The sequence below is a fragment of the Ooceraea biroi genome, chromosome 9 (genome assembly GCF_003672135.1).
Source record: "Ooceraea biroi isolate clonal line C1 chromosome 9, Obir_v5.4, whole genome shotgun sequence".
Taxonomy (NCBI): Eukaryota; Metazoa; Arthropoda; class Insecta; order Hymenoptera; family Formicidae; genus Ooceraea; species Ooceraea biroi.
In genome coordinates, this window is record NC_039514.1 from 6090243 (window position 1) to 6112225 (window position 21983).

At 44.5% G+C, this 21983-nt stretch overlaps 1 long non-coding RNA gene across 1 annotated transcript; it reads left to right on the forward strand.

The window, feature by feature from the left end:
* Window positions 1–340: 340 nt before the first annotated feature.
* LOC105279608 lies at window positions 341–21757 on the forward strand. Its single transcript, XR_893973.3, has 2 exons — window positions 341–20611; window positions 20959–21757. It is a non-coding gene; the product is annotated as an uncharacterized LOC105279608 (long non-coding RNA).
* The last annotated feature ends 226 nt before the right edge of the window (window positions 21758–21983 follow it).

Sequence of the window (21983 nt, forward strand, 5' to 3'; positions counted from 1 at the left end):
GCGGACTCGAAGGAGTTCGTGTCCTAAACCACCCGGCGACAGCATCGCTCTCTCAGCATTCGTATAGTTTACGAGTGAAAATATCACGGAAACAGAAAATAAAGAGATAGATAGATAGATAGAGAGAGAGAGAGAGAGAGAGAGAAGAAAATGGAAGATGTCTAGAGGAACGGGGGAAACTGCAGTCTTCCCTCTCATCCCCTTTTCCTCCGCGAAAGGGTGGGGCAGAGCCTCGGCGGGAGTGGGAGCGCCGCCGGTGCAGAAGGGGTGGCCTCTGCAAGCGTGGGTGGTCGAGGGTGGTCGATGACGTCACGCAAGATGCAGCAGGGTGCAGCGATGCAGGGGGATGAAGCGAAACTGGGCGGAACTGGGCCAGTGGGTCTCCGGCAGCCATCTGCGATTTGCTGCGATGGCTCCGGTGCACAGTTCGCGTCGCCTCGGCACTGCAATTTCGCGGTTTTCGCGAGTCGAATCTCGTCATCGTGCCTCGTCCATCATCAGTGCGAGCGATACTCGAATGCGATGTACGCGAAGTGCGCGAAAAAATCGGTGAATCGAAAGCGAGAATCACATATCAAGTGCGAGTGTCAGTGTCGAAATCATCGAGCGAAGAAATCATCGGGCGTCGCGATTAAATCTGTGTTAAATAAAATTGTTTCATTGTATTTTTAGCACTTATGTACGCGTAGTACGCTAGTGTTACGTTATTCTGATTATTTCTTGGATCATGCACGACTGACCAACGTCAATCTACGAACGCGAACTTCGTTCTATTTAATGACTATCGTAACGGTTGATTACGGCAGTGAAACTGCAATCAGCTTCAATCAGCAGTTGTTTTGCAAAGAAAAGAGGAAAAAATAGAACAAGAAAAACAACTCGTTCTTGACTTACTGCAGTCTCAATGTCTGCATGATAATTTTCTTATTCGCAATGTATTCTTTCGGAATAACTGCAGTAATCTTTCTTTGCAATCTTTGTTAGTACGCTTTTTCTTCCCTGTTTGTTTCGTTACGTGTTTTCCGCTTTACGTAGCATTTTTTATTCCGCCAGTCGTTTTCGCTTTGCGTCGTAATTAACTCCTGAGAGAGACTGCCTGTTCCAGACAGCTAATAAGACTTATCCGACCCTTCGTCTGTACCTGTTTTTAAGTCGACACTTTTAGCAGCATTACGCAAAAATAAATATCTGCAATCGTATTCTCATTTTGTAGTTGCTCTCGTACTCATAATCATATTATAATATTCGCAGAAAATAAATTGCACCACAATTATAAATAAAGATATTTTACGTATTATTTAATTTCGTCTTTCATTGATATTCATTCTGCCTGAATTATTTTCCCTCAATTAAGCTTTAGTTCCCATTCCAGTGAGTCTTTAAGATTCTAAAGCTAAAGGAGAGAAGAAATATTATGGAAAGTGATACATAAATGACAATGGTGATATCCAGTTGTAATTGAACAGTGTTTCTCATTATGATTCAAGAAATTTCCTTCGGTGAAATTAGAAAAAGCAGTGAAATATTCTTGGAAATCTTGTGTGGAAACGCGATCGATAATCCCAGATTTCGATCAAATACCTGTCAGATAAGTTTCATGATATTTAACATCTTTGCAGATAACATCTTTACATGTACCCATCTCTCCTGCCAAAAAGAAATATTGAAAGTAGCTTCCAGTTATATCACACGTTTGTTTTACACTTAATTACGATCACATATACATGTACATATACACACCGTTACATTTGTTGAAGATAAGCGCTAATATCGCGAAACAAGGAAGCAATTAACGCGTAACAAGTAACCGGATGTGCGTAATCAACTACGACGAGCGTTTCTCTCGATTTTCATACGATTTTCAAATAAAGAAAGAAAATTTCTTGCTTCCCACATTTCATAAAAATTGAAATTAAAAATACGATATTTCGAACTTGTTTGTCAATTTTACTTGTTTTTTTTACCATCATCACTCATTAGGTGAACGAAAAATTATACAATGACGTCTCTCTTTCACCAACTGACATAACTAAATGAAAATAAAAATAAAGTCTCAAGAATTCAACGTAATAGCGACGTTTAACCGCGTTTTGTCTCGCTTGCCGACGTTTTTCGCTAAATTTCGCATTCGCCTCGTGTCGTGGTCACGGAGATGCCTTTATCCGCGCGAGATACGCCCTTATCAGATCGGTAGGGGCCCGCACGAGTCGCATTTCCACGCGTGTAATCTTTGTCTCGGTGACCTGCGACCCGCCGTCACGCGCCGCTGCCAACGCGCCCGCAGAAATGTTGCACAAGATCTACGCGGCGTATCTGCATCTGCGGCATAATGGGCGCGACCGCAATGTCTGTTACATTCCGCAGGTACACAAGCCGCATTTCGGGAAGACACGACTGCGAATAAATCAACGTAGCAGTCGGGCGTTGCGCAAACGTGTTATTTTAATGTCCGTTCAGCAAGGCTGCGTAATTATAACGTAACAGTTTCTCTCTCGCACAAGCTATTTCTTTTTATTTTATTTCCCGTACGAGCAACATGATAAATTAATGTATTAATATATAATAATAATGATACTTTTGTCATGTGGGAATAATGTGTAAAATTATTTTAATAATCAGAGAGAGATTGGAAAATGGAAATTAAATCTAGAAAATTTCCTCTGGAATTCTGCCCATTATTCATTCAATTCCGTTCATTACAAAAGTTATCTCCGAGAAATGGGATATTGGCTGCCGGAGTGATTTATTATATTCTGTCACTCCGCGGAATCAGAAATATGTGTACGCATTGGTAGCTGAACGGGCAAACAGCGACGTTAATACGCATTCCCAAGAGGAGTGTTGTTCCGCCGGTGCAATAAAATATCGCGGAGCGACGGGGATTATTATACGCGTAATTTATACCACACCGTGCACTCCTTGCATTCCTTCGTGCAGCATTGCAACTGTTATAACTCGTTACCGGCGCGATTTCTCTCCGAGCGGATCGCGCGCGCGTCCGTTCGACAATAAATCCTTAACGAACGCTACACTGTGATAACACGACGCTTTATCTAATCGCCCATTTTTTTTCGCCAGGCGTAAACGCGCCTAATCCGCTCAAAAAAAACAGCTTGTCAGCGCGAGCACGAGCTGTATGCACCCGGTGCATGCGCTCGTTTGAACTCGCTCGATCGTTCTTTCGTTCGAACGATCGAACACCGTCATCCCTGTCGTCCACCTCGCTATCGCCCCTGATAAACGCACGTGTTGGCTGTCCGATTTTGTTGCCCTCCTTTGCGAAACTCGCTGCAACTCGCTCGAGAGGTGTCTGAGGTCGCGGGCCCATTCAGCGCCTACGCCTGTCCGCGAAGCTGATACGAAGCGTGCTACGCGTGGTCTTCATGGTCGATCGAGTCGAATCGACAAGGCGACATCGCCAACACTTTGTGGCAGCGTCGCAGCCAGAAGTCTCCCGCTTATCTCGATCAAAAGCCAACGCTGACATTATACGGCTGCAGCAATGCATTACAATTTATTGAGTGTATGCAAAAGTCACTTTTTGCACATTTCTCACAAACCTCTGCCAATGCCAAAAAACGTGAGAAAGCGAGAATTTATTTAAAATTTAAATAATAATAGATAAAATTTAAATTTAAATAATTTTCAGAATGTTGAAAAAAAAGACCAAAACATTTGCATGTACCTAATACCCGTTGCACACAGCGACGCCGATATCTCGATATCTCGGTATCAATTAGTCGCGCGTGTTAATGCGATAACGCGCTCGGCCCGAGCGCATTAAATCCGCGCGAGCGGAGTTGTTATTCTTGATCGTTAGATCCAACGTCATTGCTAATGTGTGCCTTGCAAGTATCGGCGAAGATAATCGCAGATTGTGCGGCACGCAACGTTGACACTCGCGCGAGATGCGATTCACGACAGCGATTATCGATCGCGAACACCATGGGGAATCCCCTCGTTCCAACGAGAGCTAATGCATCAATTTTCACGTGACGATTCGAACGTCGCTTCAGGCCTTAAGGGATGAAGATACGAGATGGAGAAAGGAGTAACGGGTCTCTCGCCCCTTGCTCCGTCGCGTAGCGACTATACTTCGAGAGTCCTCTGAGAGCTGATGGAACACATGTAGCATTATGGAAATCGCGACGAGGAGCGCGTAATGATAATCCTATGCGAATCTACATAGAAGCGCGCGATCGCGATACGCGCGCAGGAAAATGTCTTCTCGAGCGAGGCTCTCTAATATCCTCTCGTCGAGCACGGAGGAAATAACTCGAAGGGCGTGTTTGCACATCGATTGTGAACTATATAATAATCGCTCGTGGGTGGGAGCGGTGGCAGGCCTATGCCAGGGAGCAGCACGACGAAGGTCAGACTCGAATTGCGTCTCGACGGTGCAGCCAGCTGCAGCGTCTATATACGTCGGGAATCGGCGAGAGAGGACGAGAAGGAAGAGAGAATGGAAAGAAGGAGGCCGTCTGCAGCACAAGACGAGACGTACTGCAATGCGCGGAGGGAGGCGGGGAGAATCTCTTATATCGCGTTTATACGGGAGGGAAACGAAAAAAAGAGCGAGACGATGTGTCAAACGCGAGTGAACGTTGAAATGAATTGTCGTTGCGAACGTGCACCGTAACGTAATTCGTGCATTTGCGAAAAAGGAGTATTAATTGAAGAATTCTTCCCTACGCCGCATCATGTAACAGAAATCCATTATTTAAATACGAAAGGATTCAATTTGTTTTTCTCATTTCCTCAAATAAAAATTCTCGCGAATATTTACGAGTTCTCTTTCTCGCGAGAATCGGAGCAAAAATCAAACGAAAAAACATAAAAAAAGAAACTCGAGGATGAAATAAGAAGAAAGAGGGAAGAAGGAAAGCAAGGAAATAATATCGATAAAATCTCCTATAAAAAATACGGGACGTTTCTGGTATAAGTGATATCGGCAAATCCGGCCGTTCTTTTTCCATCCTTCCCTTCCCCCTGGATCGGGAAGCTTTAATAGTGGGTGTCCTAATCGCGAGTGACAGAATCTCGAACACGTTCTCGTCCCGGCGGCCGCGTGTGACATCCGCGTCCCAGCACACAAATGTCAAAAGATAAGAACGCGGTCGGAAGAAATTATAGTGTTTGCGCTAGGTATCGACTGTCACAGTCCCCTTTACTACGAAAAAGGAAACCATTTAGACGTCGCTCGCAGCAGCCATCGAATCTCGTCTATATGCGACGACGCGATTCCTTCCGCCGACAAACGATCGATAAGTCGGAGGAACCGGGAACAAAGAGCGTCGCGAGCACGAAGAATTTCTCGGTTATTTATGTGCGGATGCGTTCGTCATACTTTCAGAAATAATGTAAAAGTCGATAGTCAGTTGCCACGCTTTGCTTTTATTTGTTCATTAATCTCATTTCATGTTAATTTTGCAACTTTTTACGTTTTGTTCCCAGATTTATTTTACATATTTTAATATCATAAATATATTTTAGATATTTTTGATTCTAGAATTATAAATAGATCGAATAAAAAAAATATACATGTGAGAAAAGTAAAATCTGTCGGCTTAAAGCGAGACTTTTCGTCGACGTGCATCAATCAATGAAAACGCCGGGCTGTTAACGGAGTTGCTTATGTACCGTTGCAATAACACAGATTTCGTCGGTGTTTGCGACGGCGGCTCTGCGAGACGGCTAGATATACCTGGCATTAGCAACAATTTCCGTACAGTTATGCAGCGAATTTATACGGCGATTGCTCGGATAATAAGAGCCGCTGTCGTATTCTCTATCATAAATATGTTAGACGCGAGGCGCATTCGTGACAAGAACTGGACGACAGGCCTTACGCGGGATCGCGCTCAGCTTCTGCGAGAACAGATGGCACAAACGGAACGCGTTTCTCACGGAAACGGATCGCTTTTTTAGATTCGCCTCCTTGAATAGCGGGAGACACTTGCACGCGTTCGCGTTTCATTCTCACGCAGTTAATGGACGATGATATGAGTTACGTGTCATCTGAAAATTTCGAGAAAACGCACGATTGTTTGATCATCGCAATCTTAAAGCAAGGATCTATTTCTTTGAGCAATGCGTTGCAAAATCACCAGATGAAAGATTGAAAGATTACGAAAATATTCAAGTGTTATGTCAAACATCGTCGAGATTGATTCTTATCTTGTTTTGATGAATACACATCGCTAAATTAATAGAATACTGTATAGTATTAAATTGTATGGAGTATTGTATAAATCACGGGCGATATTTTGGAGACGAGAGAGAGGTGAGACTCGTTTCGAAACGGAGATGAGACACGCGCACCCTTTCGTACGCTCCGGAGTCCTTGAAATTCATTGAAATGCGTCCGGTGGAAGTGGCCGGAGGTCGTCTATTTTTTTCTGCTCCTATAAAACGATCGTCTCTGTGCCCGGTGATGAAGTACTGTCCCGTTTTATTACGCAGTTCGGCCGGCGCGACGTTTTGGATCATGAAGAGCGACCCAAAAAAAAGCGATCAGTACAGTCGAACCGTCTGTCTCAGTCTTCTCTCTTTTTTCTCTCCCTCTATCTTTTCTATCTCCTTCTCTCTTTTTATCACGTACGATTCGCAAGATCTTGTTCTTGCGACTCGCAGTTACATAAAATGATCCATAGATGGAAACTCGCGTCGGTCGTCGCCGCTCGGGATTCCTCTGCGTGACGCACCGAATTTGGAACTTGGATTACGTTTATGTTATCGCTCCCTCGGGAGTGACAGATTTTCATCTTTCTCCCACTTGTACGTCATCGCAATTGACACACAATTAAAGCATAGTCACGTAATTAAAAGTATTCTTATTATAAATCTTCGCAATCTATTTATCTCCTTTTTTCGAAACGTGCCTCCACTGTCAAAGATTCCCACAGAAACCATCAGCATTATAAGCGGCGAGCCAAGGAAATGAAACTACAAACGCCTGGTTGCGATCACCAGCGAGCGACTTGATATCGCCTAACGGTAAGTGCGGGTCAAACGACCCCGATTTTTTCCTTATGCTGCTCGCGACGCAGATGAACGAATGAACAAACAGCCTGCTGCACAGATGTATCTCTCCGCGGATCCAGTTTGAGTGATGAGACTAGACCTTGGCTTCGATTCAACGCCAATGACTGGTTTTCACGGTGCTTCGACTGGATCCTATCATCCGCCGATCGCTGCCGATCACGAGTGCCAGCGAGATCGTTCATCATAATGACACCGCCATATCAACTATGGAAATCGATCGATCAGCAGCACAGTCTTCCCGTGACAAGACAGTAATGAGTTATCTCGAGGAAAGTAAACGATTTCAACACTGCGTGCTACGCGCGAAGCGATACACGCATCCGAATGATGCGCAAGATTATTTCAAGTGGGATCTGCGGTAGGTGGTCCAACCGTTATTTGCATTCCGGTCCGGATGACGGCACCGCCAGCACAAAAAGAAGGGACATGGCTGAGACTTACAGTCAAAGAAGAACGTGACCATAATTATAGAAAATTTATAGAAAGCTATGAGCACACTTAATAATAATAATGATATATCAGGATCTGTATAGAATTTTTAAATAAGTAAAACTTAATGGTGATGAAATAATTACTGAACATTTAAATAATGAATAATAAAAATACGTGACAAAATACGCCGTTCCTTGCTAAAAGTTCAACAACAATTAAAATTTTCTCCATAGTACATCGTAAGAAAGGATGTTCTTTATCGGCTCCCATAAGAATTTCAGGTCTATCTTTTACGGACTGACAGTTATGCCGGTCACGCTCTTGTTTGACTGACGTGCATAAGAACCGCGCTGATTTCGCGAGTTCTCATGCACTCGCAGAGACGGCATACCCTTTTCGACCAAGAAGGGCACTCCGGCGCACTCCTTCAAGGACGGTGCACGCGATTCGCTGCACCGTGTAGCTAATGCCGCTAATGCGATTAACGCGCCTTTATCGTTGGACGACGCGTATGATCTCGTAACGAGACGTGTGAGCGAAATTCTTCAGAATGGAGGGAACGCTGAAAGGAACGCGGAGGGAACCTCGACCGCTGCTGCGAGTTCTCGTGCGACGATCACGAAGCTACAAATTGTATCGCGTGGGAATGTTTAGGGTGCACGATTCACGCTAGCGTGCAAGTTCAAAGTTAATACAGATCGAGGGGTCGCATTGCGAGGAATAACATGACGATGACGATCGTGATAGTTTAGATAGAGGAAGAATTTGTTGTATTGTATGTGTAAAAGTTACGGAGCTTCTTATATTATACGCTTGTTACGTTTATATTTATAACGCGCGTTGGAATATAATTGTGACGGTTTCTTCGCACGCCGGGCGTGAAGATTCCGTATAATTTGTATAATTTGTCCACACGCAAAGAGAAAGAGAGAAAGCAAATTTTTCTCAAAGATATCAGCAGTCATAAATTAAAAAGATACTAGTTTCATCTGATTAGAATGCGCTTGTAATGTAATCCGAAAAAATTGCAGGAAAATATAAGAAAATGTGTCTTGTACATATTATATACAGCGAATGTTCGTGTCATAATCATGACATTAAAACAGTGTCTGCACAAAGTGCCAATCAATTATAGTGATGCATAAATTCTAATTCTAATTACGCGTACATGCCAGTCACGCGCGGTGTAATATGATACCCATCTCATTCAATAATAATTCTCTTCATGTACGATTCCCTGTGATTCTGCGTAATGTGTGTGTCATATCTATTCAAATCTATCTATTCAAATATCTATTCGCTATCGGAATCACTGATGTACGGGGAACAACGGTAATTTGCAACGATGTGTTCAGAGGCTAGCCGACTCTCGCGTTTTGTCAGGCTTTAATTTATTATACAAATTTCAATTTATTACACAAATTCTGCGAAGCCTCGATTGCATTATTACGCGATTATTGTTCTCCGAAAAGTATCGGTGAGGAGTACTCGCGCAGAGCTGCAAAGGAACTTTTCCGCGATAAGTCGCGTTAAATACGCGATGTCGCCTCGCGCTGGCAGCAAAACTGTTGATCAACGTTCCACTTGAACCGCAACTTCCGCAGGAATTGCGTGCAATGAATTTATAAATGTCAACGGGACGAAAATAGACTGCGCGTGCCGAGATATAAACGCAGTTACGTAAACGCCGCTCCTGCAGTAGAAGTGAAGAAAGAAGGAAAAAAGACCGCGCATTTGCGCAATAATGATCCGATCGCGGCGCAAACCAGAGCGCGCATTTGCCACCTCTGTGAAGTTGGCCCCCCAACTTTTAAATTTGAACAAAATGAGTAGAGTTCTGATTGCCCCCCGAAGAGTTCTACCGATTTACCCTTAATACTCGATGCGCTCAAGTCGAAAACTAAAAAGTTCTGGCGACTTGCAGTTTCAAAATTCGAAAATTTCGGAACTGCGGAATTATTAAAAAAATTTTCGACGTGAGGAACTTAAAAATTTTCGAACTCTGAAATTTCGAGTTGTCAGAACTTTTTAGTTTTCGACTTGAGCGCATCAAGTATTAAGGGTAATCGATAGAACTCTTCGGGGAGCTAGCAGAATTCTCAACAGAACTGCGGATTTATGAACAAAATTTTTCATCTCTCAAATAAACAATAAATGTTTTTCGCAAAATCCGATATTTTATTGATTTCTTTTAAAATGGACTGAGAACTCTTCGGGGGGCAATCAGAACTACTCATTTTGTTCAAATTTAAAAGTTGGGGAGCCAACTTCACAGAGGTCACAGGCCCCCGGGTTTGTTTTGGATTTTAAAACTAGGCCGATGGGTCGACGGCCTCTTCGACGAATTCTCGCCTCTTTCCCTCCCTGGAACTCTCCTCGATTGCCTTTTCTGCCACGTTCTTTCTCCACCTCGCCCCTCTTCTGCCCGGCTTCTTGATCGCGTCGCGGCTCCTCTACCTCCCGCTCCGCTTGGGTTACGCGAACCCATATCGGCTAACTTACGCTACGAGCGAGTGAGCGAGCGGGATCAGCTTGTTGCGTGACCCACACAATCGCGCGCGAGGAGAATGCACGCTTTTGAGAGGCACGCAGGGACGTAGTTTTCGGCTGGTTTCTCGTAGCTTCGTGGACAAAGGCGTTGGGTATTCTCGGTACGTTTGATGTTTCCCTCGAATGGTGATGGTGGTACCCCGTATTTCGCCACGGGCGATGAATTCTATTTCCTTTCTACGGGGAACTGGCTGAAGAAAGAGGATGTACAGTTATGTGTACAGCGGGGAATTAATTGCGGTCGATATTTATGTGAAAGATGGTAGAAAGAATACCTGGATGTTTAAATGTGGTGTATACATTTTTTCAAGTTGCTAGCTTTTGACTGTATGTGAGTTGATATTCGATCAATTAAAACGTTACTAAACTTCGATAAAACTTCGATAAAACTTTGATAAAAAGAAACTTAAATGCAGTGCACGTATTAAAAACAGACAAACATGTACCATCCCACCAATAATCCGACAACACGTATATGCGATAAAATATAGATAACATTTATAGATTAATATTTATAGAGGGTTGTCTATTAAATATAGACAACCCTCGCGCAATCCGCCCCAAACGTAACAAGACGGATAAAAAATGAAGACCAAGTTCGCCGCGGCAGTTTCCAGTCCAGCGGCGCATTATTCATTAAGAATCGAAGTCTCGGGAACGGGGAGCCCGGCTTCCCTCTTTCCGAATCCGCCCTGGATCCGTCTTTGTTGGCGAGGCGCGCATTGCCGATTTAACGAAACAATTTGGGTCGCTTCGACAACCCCGTGCGCCATGTCTTTGTTGTACCAATAGAACCCCGTTCCCGTGCGAGCCCCTAACGTGGGGCGGCCCTGGCATCGCGCTATCGTACCACACGCACACGCACATCGATACGTACGATGCATTGGCACACATCGATACGTACGATGCATTGGCACACATCGCTCGGAGCTGACATTTATAAACACTGTGTCGCAGCGAGGTACACAGAGGCTTTCATTCAACCCGAGCCCGATCGTGCATGAGTTGCGCGAGTTATCGGGAAGCGGGTAGGAAGGGAAGTAGAGGGGTACAAGGGGATCGCACGCACAAAAATCGGGCGCACGGATTTCTCAGAGATGAAAGCGCCAGCGTGACAGCTGGCGAAAATTTCCGGGCATCCCTGAGAGGCAAAGGGTACGAGGATCAGCTCTGAATGCTACTAACGAAAAGCAAAAGAAAACATTTTAGATACACATACTTTACATATTAAACACACGAATTCGTATCGATCACTTCTGCACTATCCGCAGACTTGTGTTCCCTTTAAGACGTACAAAGCCAAAAAAACATGCAAAAAAATAGTATCAATTTAATTTAGAAAATGTAAATGTGGACAGGAAATGAGATTGAAAATGAAAAATTTATATGAATCGTAAGAAAATGGAAAAAAAGGATATCGAGAGAAAAAGACACTAGTTTAGTCCGAACAGATGTGATGTAATCACGGCTGGCAAGCGGCCTAGAAATTGCCTCTGAAATTCCGAGCGACAGAAGACGCCGAAAGACGCGGGCTAGAGTGTATCCGGCACAGGGAAAAACACCAACACACCATAGAGATCTCGAGAGCGAGGCATTCTTGCGTTGCGAGTGAGTGCTGGCGGAAAAGTGCTCTCCATTCTTTTTATTGTTTTTTTTTTATAACAATTTTACCGATCATCCGCTTGCGCATCGAGGCGTGTACAGCCTTCGTATCTTGCACGGCCTCTTCATGGTCGGCATGATCAAACGTTTTCCGCGTAGGACAAATTGCGACTCGCGGCGGAAGCGGGCGAAGGAGTGTACTTGTGTACACTTCATTCGGCCTCGCAAGAGCCGATCTGACGTTGAAACGACGCTTGATATCAATCTGTCATAAATTACCCACGGAAAACCATGATTAGCGTCGGATTAATTAACATATACACGCGCGCGTTCCCACGTGCGGAAAGAGAGAGACGGCGAGATCGAGGAGACGTTGGCAAATGCACCTCTGTGAAGTTACTTCACACTTCGTTACTTTAAATGGCAGAACTCTTTCTAAAATGGACTGAGAACTCTAGAACTCTTCGGGGGGGGGGGGGGGGCAATAAGAACTCTACTCATTTTGTTCAAATTTAAAAGTTGGGGGACCAACTTCACAGAGGTGGCCTGTGACCGGCCGGAGCGGGTCCGGCGAACTGGCCGACTTCGCGCGGATGAGCGAGTCGATGGCGATGGTGCGAAAACGCTTCTGTCCCTTGAGGAACGCTCTCGTCAACCCTCACGGTGGCAGCGCGACCCTTACGCGTTTTACGAGCTCGTAAAACGTCGCGTTTCCTTTATCTACGTGAGACCGAGGTAAAAACGCGCGATTGAAAACTCGGTTTTCCCGGCGGGTTAACGAGAGACCCGGAGGTATCCCGGAAATGGGAGACAGCGCGTTCGCATGTGAGCGTTAGCGAGCTCGGCGATTTTCGCGCAAGAAGCCACCTCGCCGCCGTTCCTCGCCCTTTCTCGAAATTTTACAACCGCTCGTTTACGCGGGAAAGTTTCGGACGCGAAGGCATTTAGCGCTGGGATGTGCCCGGGGAGAATAGGTCGAAGCGGTTCCTGTGCGGGAGTAAATTACGTTTTGAATTATGACTGAAAGCCGGAATAGGTCGCGATAGAAGTTATCGCACCGTGCGATGATCGATATCGATTAAAAGTCGGGAGAGAAAGAGAGTTTAGAATTTATGGCTGTTTAAAAAGCTGACGACCGAGACGATTGCTGCGTGAGTGTTCTAATGTTAGACGTTGATGTCGATCTGGAGAAATTCACTCGGCCAGCTGTGTAAATTTTGCGTTACGCTCCGGCCAAGTGTGCCATTTTGCAGCCGATGCGGCGAAACCGGCGTATTCTTCCATCAGCCGTTCGCCATAAAGCGAGAATAATGCTATAACGCCGTAATTTATGGCGCCGTCGTCTTCGCTGGTAAAAAAAAGAAAAGAAAAGAAAAAAAGAGAAAGAAAGAAAGACTCGGAAACGGTATACGTACGCACATTCGTACATGCAAAACGAGTACATGCCAAATTCTGCTTCGCGGAGTTGAGTCGATTCATTCGATGCACATATGAATCTTTCAGAAATTATAAATTATAACTAGTCAAGTCAAATTTCTCGTTTTTAGTTATAATACATTATTGATACAGTATCGTTCAATTCATTCAAAACTGAACGATATAATTCCTCCGTGTCATTGAAGAAGCATATCTTTTCGCGAAATCGCGTAATTGCTTGTACGGCCCGATCGTTTCACGAGGAACAAAAGGACTCGTCAAATGCTGCATCACGAATATCCGTTGCCAACGCATCGAACGGCATTCACGCACGCGATTGCAGGTTGCTCCAGCGAGCGAGGAAACGTGACACCGGGAACATCACAATAAAATCGCCGTTTCCGCACAAAAAACGGAAGTACTCACGAAAAATGATCGATGGTTCCGGGGACCGACCCGCGGGAAGAAATGATCGGTTTCGCGTCGATGGGCTCTTCACCCTCTTCCCCTGCGCGTTCGCGAATTGCCGCACGAAATCACCAACATCACGAAATTGTTATGTGCATATATATATATATATATATATATATATATATTTATATATATGCACTGATTTCCAGGAATCTCTCGTCACTAATTCAATGTTCGAAGAATGCCGCACGCGTGGCGTGACGTCTACTCACGATTTCATGACGACGACGTTTCGGAAACTCGGATTTCCGCCCCGATATGGGATATATAGGGTTGCTGGATGTACAGAGCTTCTCGCGATCGATCGCGTGATGTGAAATTATGCCATCGCGAGGAACGTCGAGCAACGTCGCCAAAGTTCCTCCAAACTCTCCGACGTCATAAATTCGATATTCATAAATTTGTATTCCGATTACGTCGTCAGTGCAGTTCTGTAGTTCTGTCTCGCGTTAAATTTCATCTGCACGTTGGATTGCTTAATTCGACTGGATCGCGTTCTCTTTCGGCGGCTTTGGAGGCTACTTGATATCTCCATTTGATTCGGGAATAAATGTAGCATAATAAAACCTTCACGGTGTTGTGATAGATCGATAGTAATTTGATGAGATGATAATGACGGTCATTGAATTCACAGATAGCTATCATGAAACATTCGCGTGAATAGTTAACAGTCAAGTTGCTTCTCGCATTAAGCGGATCGATGAGAGCTAATCAATTATTTCTTGCATTAAATTGAATTTAAAATTAAATTGCGTAATTTAATATAGAATTAAATCAAAATGTAATTCTCGTAACGTTATCAGAATATGCATTGAAAACGCTTATTGTGCGAGAAAATAGGAAAGGATTGAATTTTCATGTCGACACATCCTTTACAATATCATCATCATCATTATTATTATTAACAAGAGTTGCATATAAAACATGCTTAATACGCGTTAACTAAAACCCTAATCTATCGCTATCCCCAAATCATCTCAACATTTTTCTATTCTTCAATAAATCGTTATTAGTGTAACAAAAAAAGAAAGGAAAACAGTGAAAATGACATAAGCATAGATCGACCTCCCTCTGTGTGCAATACTGCTAAATAACACTCTCTCCTTCCAAATCTTGCCAATCGCGAGATCAGCGAGTGACGTCCGCTCGAGAGCTCGCGCGATTTCTATTTAGCATCCGTAATGCGTCCGGCGGAATGCGGTTTTGCGGAGCTGGACAACGCGAAAAATAGATTCCCTCCGGTATGACGGAGTCTACTCAATTATCCATAGTAATACTCGTTGTTGCTCGCGAGCTCGGTTATTTACTCCGTTTCTCTCTTTCTCTCTGCATTCGGTCATTAATGTAACGACTGTTACGCGCCGTCCGGCAGTAACTGTCCGCTTGACTTTTCAATCTATTACCAGTCACCACCGAGGCTGGTCGATATTGGATATTATGTCTGGCGTACGTCAGTTATATACGCGCGCAGGCGAGTACACGTTCGTTTACGAGCAAAACTCGTTCGCTTGTAAAACGCTGCAGCGTGGGGGAGGGAGTTCATGTGCGCCTCCGTGCAATCGAAATCATTTTTACGGGGCCTTTGTGCGCGGGGCAATTTATCGTCCGCCATTTTTCATCACCGCGGTTGCATCGACGGTGCAACTCGCAATTTCTCGATTTGGCGCGATGTCGGGAGACGCGAAGCGCATGGAGTGCTCGTCAAAGGGCAAGAGGTCAGACGCGGGACTAATGAGGGAGGAAAAGGAATCAACGAAAGGGAGACAACGCTCCTGGAAGCCGTCAATTGCTTCCTAATGAAACTAATATTTTTTGTTGAGAGCGTTTGCTTCCGCGTGATGCATCGCTACATCTAGACGCGACCCGGATTACTCAGTTAATCACCTAATAGTCACGTGCACTTCAGCCAAGCAAGATTCCAGTGAAATTTCTCAACAAAAGTGATTTTTAGATTAATCGAAAATCAATCAATATTTGACTGCTGAGAACAGATCGCCGTAAACCGATAAAAAGTAAACCAAACGTCAACTGTTTTCAGTCAAGTCGTTCCGTGACTTCATCAGCAATTCTCTGATTTGATGAGAGTTACTGAGAACTTGAGTGACTACATGACGTGCTGATTCAATCAACGACCTTTTCCCTGATTCAGTTTACGAGAGCACGATTCTTCGTATTCTCCATTTGTCTCGCATATCTCCAAGTGATAAATTTTATTATCCACGTATGGATGAATGTGGCGAACGAATCGCGAGACTCGCGAGGACACACATGTTGCCGTGTTCAACGGGATACACGCAGGTATCTCCGTTCACTATCGGGAATTATCGATGAGCGGGGAACGGCGGCAATTTGCCGCGATCTCTTCGTGGCAAATTGCAATGCAACATGGCGGCGGTAACGGCCGACGGCCGGTCATTGTTCTGCAATTACTGTTCTATCTAATCGCTGCATTAATGGCTAGGAGCAAGTCGTCGAGCGTTTCTCGATATCTAATCGTAAAAAGAGTCGGCGATACGCGGCAGAGAGGAGCGATTGCAGCGATTCCCATTTGTCGCGGTCCACGCGATCATCCACTCTTTTCTCTAACGATTTCCGGTCGATCTGTTTTCTATAATATTAATTGTATAATAAGTGATTATACAATTCTGATAAAAGGATAACGAAAGACACAGAAGAAAGATAATGAATCTTTACACAGAGACGAAGTTACGAAGGACAAATGAAATGAATATGTAATTATATGTAACTGAAGCGTAATTAAGAACAGAATTAAATGAATAAATTATTTTAATCCTATTGTAGATCCAACAAAAGCACACAGTACACAGAGCACATAATTAAACCAGAATTACGGAACCTTCATTATTAACGAGCATCTTCATAATTCTGAATTAGAATCAGAATTAGATTACGCACGATCGCCGTCGCAATTGCGCATCGTTCTCGCCCGAGCGTCTCGCAGTCTTACGCAGAATTCTTCATGATTCACGCTCTCGCTGGTATTAATATTTGCGCCCATTATGCGAACGCGAACGTGCCTAAATGCCGCGAGGCCGAGTAAGCCACGCGTGCGTGAGGAACAAATATTTTTGACTCTTCGCGCCGCTACACGCCGCGCGCGGTCACGAGCACTACTTGCGAAGCGAGAAGGGTTACACGAGGGCCCGAAGGACACAACGCGAGCCGTCCGAGAATGATTTAACTACGCCGTGCCGCGCAGGCCGTAAACCATTCGAGGAATCGGATTCCCTAATTACAAAGTCATCCGGTCGAGTTTCTGGGCTGGGGGCGGTTCGCGGCGAGACCCCTTCGAGGAATCCCCCGGCAACAAAACGCAAACGAGATCTCCGCAAATCCAATCGCGCAAGAAAGGGACAATGTCCTTCCTTTCGCTTCCACCGCTCGACGGCACGATCGACGCGAGATTTACACCCTTCCTCTCCTTTCGTTTCTCCCCCCGAGCTGGACCGAATCGTACTATCAATAATATGAGGTAAAACGTCGTTGTACATCACCTCTTGACCCCACCGAGGAATCTTGGAAACGGTCTTTGATGACCGCCGTGTTATCGGCGATCGACTGATACTTGAGTCTCTCTCTCTCTCTCTCTCTTTTGCTTTTTCTCTCTTGCATGAAGCTCGTGCCAAAGCTGGCTGACCAGTTATCGCCGGAGATATACATCCGGACGTATCGTAAATCATTCCTGCCCGTAGATAAGATCCCACATCACGTTCTCGTGGATTTCGCACAGATCGATACGCGGCAGTGCCGACGATAATTATAACCATTGAGAGGTCCAAGAGGTCTCTATCGGGACATACGACGGGCGTTACCGTGGCTCGACTTCGGTAATAGGTAGCGTCAAGCATCGAGCATGCATGATACTTAAAATAAACATACGTTAAGGTTGATAAAAACATAATGCAAACAGCATGTGTGATCGAGTCTTTAGATAGCTTCTATCGAATTGGAAATTTATAGAAATCTTGCAGTTTATAAAAATTTTTATAATATAATTTTAATATATCTAATATAAATAAAAAATGTAACACTATTTCACCAAAATATTTCCCAAGTTTATCCAAGAGGACTAAAGTTATACCATTACCAATAAGCATTATCCTCAGGCAACAGATTTAGATAAAAAAAAACACGGTTTTGCGTCCCATCTGACTCATCTTATATACGAGTCCATTGTTTTAGCGTCCGTTTCTTGCGTCGGAGGCAAAAAAAGTTAGATAGATCTTGTTTTTTCTTACGGTCTCACGTCTCGGTGTTTTTCGTTGAAAAATCCTGGATACGCGCGGCTGGTTTTTTGTACCACGTCCGAAAGATGAATGCGAGCAGCGAGATATACACGGGATAGTACAGATACAAACGTCGACGGTACAAAAGAGAGGGAAAGCCCGTACAATACACAAATGCAACACGGAAGCCGTCGAGTCCAACTGCCTGCACTGATACGTCGGAAAGAGATGCAAGCAGATGGACGCAATATATTGCCACCCAGATTTTGATAATGTCGACCGAAACAAGAATTCTTTACGGTCTACCACTAGCCGACGAAGCCGTCGGTTCTTCTCTTTTTCTCTATCTGTTATAATGTAACAAGCGAGTTTAGTGCGTTTCGTTATCTTAGTATAGCTATTCCAAAGATAGAAACTCATTGCTCTCGATTTTCTTATAATGTGATCATAACTAAATTGACTTTATAAAATTCTGTCGACAAAGTAAAGTAGATTGCTTATCAGACGTCGCATTTGTTTTCTGACGCAACGATAATCTTCGTGACGCACGGTTACATCATAACGCACGCGGCCACGCGGGATCTCGCGTATAGCTGCAGCATTACGACGTAACGAGAACCGGAAGGCATCGCGGAACGAGCTCGCTCGTGCGATTAAATGGCAACCGAATTTCATAATTAACGGCGCATGTCCACCGCGGGAGTCACGGCCGTAATTAAATCCGCGTCGCGGCGGGATACACGGACGTCGGCGCGCATAAATCTGCTCGCTTTGCAATTAAAGCGCGCCGTTTCCTTCGTCGGCTCGCGGCTTTAAGTTGCACGCGCAACGCGCGCGCTGCGCCGTGCGTGGCGAAGCGTATTCGACAAGTGCCGGCAAAATAGTCGGAAGCAAACAGCACTTCGACCGATCTGTCAGTGTCGGTCGGGCAATTAAAACGGAAATTAACTGGCTCCCGAAGCAGTCGCGCGCTGCTAGATGAAACGCAGATATGAGAAACCCATTTTCCATTCAGTGCTGTTTTCAATTAGACTGTCACTGGGATGAAAGGGTTCTCGTTCAAAAATCATAAGCGTGACACGAGGGATCGATATGAAAGATCCGCGGACGGTTCTTCGTTCTCCATTTTTACCGAATCGATGGAGGATCGATGGGAAACACTCGAGCGACGCGGATCCAGCTTACATGCCTCATCGCGTCATCAGACGTCATCATCTAGATCTAGTGACTTTCGATTCAGCGTGCCTAATGCCAGGCACCCTGAAATTCAAGAGTCAAAAAAGCCACGGCGCGACCCGTAAATGTTTTCGCACGTGCTACGATTTCACGAAACCGATCGACTGACAGACAGACAGACAGACAGACAGACAGACGGACGGGATGTTACCCGGTTGATGCGGAGCGCCATTGTACCTGGCGAAATCGTCACGGCCGATAATCCTTACGTCGGATCGGTTTAAGGATTTAATCTATTGAGGTGCGGCGGCGCGTCGCGGTTCACTACCCTCTGTAGTTTTTTTTTCTTTTTCTTCGGCGCAAGGAGTAGAAAGAAAGAGGCGAGAGGAGGGATGAAAGAAAAAGACACCACGCACGATCTCGCAGATGCGCCGCACAAAGGGGCTCAGATTGGACGCGTATCTTTTATTGGCCCAGCTTCCGAGTAGAGAAAGATAGACCGAAACAGACAGAAAGGAAGAGAGAGAGGGGGGGAGAGAGGAAGAAAAGAGGTGAAAAGGAAGAGACACGGCAACGATGCACGATGAAATCCTTTGACGAGGCGCGTCTTTGTCGCGCGGCTGGTCGCTCGCGCGCGGATCTCGGCTGATTTTGGTAAAGCGAGGAAGCAACGTCGTGGTAACCCAGTTTCGTTCGCGGACGAGCGTGCCGGAGGGCGTCAAGCAACGACGATGAAGAGGACGAGGGCCTTTGTTGGGAAATTCTGCTCGTGGTGTGGAATTGGACGAGCTTGCGGATGGCTCGTCGAAGTTCACGTTATAATGTGTTATCAGCAAACCAGATTATCCCGCGTTTGAGAAACTGGCGATAACGTTTGCTCGGTACTCGTGAACGAGGAACTATCACGAGTAACGTTGAGACGCTTAGCGTCGAAAATTGATGTTAGAAATTTGCAGAAGTCTGAATTTTTATATATTTTTCGATCTTGTCTTTTCTATTAAGTCGTTAACTAAATAACCTAGACCGCGTAACTTTAATAAAATTAATGATAGAAGAATCACAAATTTAACAAATAATTATTTTCTTGATAATACAACATTATTCGCGAAGCAACTTCGAGAAAAAATACAGACATAAATTGAAGAACACAAGAGCACTTTAAAATTCTTTCGTTTACAGATAAATCACTTGAGCACGGTTTCATCGTCCACGTACGCAGCCATTGGCGTAATATACTCATGTCTCAAGAGATTAATTGCAAAGATTATATCATTGGATTAAGAGGAGCATGCAACATCAAAGCTGATAAATCAAGTATCCGAAATTCATCGTGCAATTCGTTATCGCTGCCACTTGTAGCCATCAAGTTACGATTCTATCTGAATTTTCTGACGTTACGCCAACCCCTTGAATGAGAATGGCCTTGTCATCGTGGATATGTCGTTGCCGGTATCGTCGGAAGTTCCTCGTAAACCGAACCGTTTTCCCATCGTTATGCCGCGTCCAAGAGAGATACCGGGTCCGACCGAGCACCGGTATTTCGCGGTAAGCCTGCAGTGAGCCGAATGTCTATTTCGGTAAGTCGGTGGACGCAGTCGGTAGATAAGACGGGGCAAGGGGGATGAATTGCGATCTGCGCGCGAACTTTCTCACAGATATGCAGCGGTAGAGCGGTAGACGACTATCACCTCTGTGAAGTTGGCCCCCCAACTTTTAAATTTGAACAAAATGAGTAGAGTTCTGATTGTCCCCTCGAAGAGTTCTAGAGTTCTCAGTCCATTTTAGAAAGAGTTCTGCCATTTAAAGTAACGAAAACACCATTTGAAAAACCGAGGGGCTAACTTCACGACGCTCCCCATTCTGCGAAAAATTCAATTTTTCTTAGAGTTCTCATAAGATTTTACCCCGGTTTTTCAAATGGTGTTTTCGTTACTTTAAATGGCAGAACTCTTTCTAAAATGGACTGAGAACTCTACTCATTTTGTTCAAATTTAAAAGTTGGGGGGCCAACTTCACAGAGGTGACTATCGGAGCCGCGGCGTTATCGTTTCGCTGATAGCTGGCACTAGACGTGGGTTACGCAACACTTAGGGTCAACGTATCCGCGGCTGACTTTATGCAATTGCATGTCGTACGCTATGAATAGCACTCCCAGCGACAGCCGTAAACCAACTTTACCGTGAACAAGTCGATGCACTCGCCGCGGCTTCGTATAGATAGAGAGGCGCTTAGAAAATTCTATTTTTGCGTCGCGCCGTGCCTGCTTGTAAGCCACTCGATCGATCGATCGATTGCACAATGCGAGATGATATCTGCGATAAAAGTTGTGATTCTTATCATCGTAAGAATGTGTATGTGCGCGCGCGATCGGTTAAGCATAAGTAATCTTAACTCGGATGGAAAAAATATATTTTCTCGCTTTGCTCGATCTATTCATATTTTAATGCAATTTTGTATTTCACAATTTAATGTAGCGCTTAATACGTTTGGCATATATTACCTTGGCGCACTCGTTTGACTTTCTTGTGTCGCGACGAAGGTAAATTCGTAGACTTGGAATCAACATTGTATATTATTCATTTATTCGTTTGCGTCGGCAAAGTGTGGAAAATTCACTTTATGTTTGTCGAAAGTGAGGAAAATTATGTGTTTCCGCAGATATACAATATAAAAAAAGAAGAAAAAGGGCGAGTTACATAAAGTATAATGCGGAATGCAATTGTATTAAAAATATGACAGTCCACCCGATTCGTCTCTAAACCTGTATTGAAGGAATAAACAAATACATTCAGAGATCGCAAATCGCGACGGGGAAAAAACAGGAAAAATATAGTTTATTTTTCTTAGGTACGTAGATGTTAACTCGAATAATTTTGCGGATCGATACGCGATTAGATTATTGATGGAAATCAATTGCAGTTATCTGTAAGTACATCTTTTTGTGGAATCGTGACACAATGCATCGCGCGTGCGATCTTGCTCACGGATAACGATTTCTTTGCGAAAAGGCGCACGTGAGTTCACGCAATTATTCGATTCCGCTTG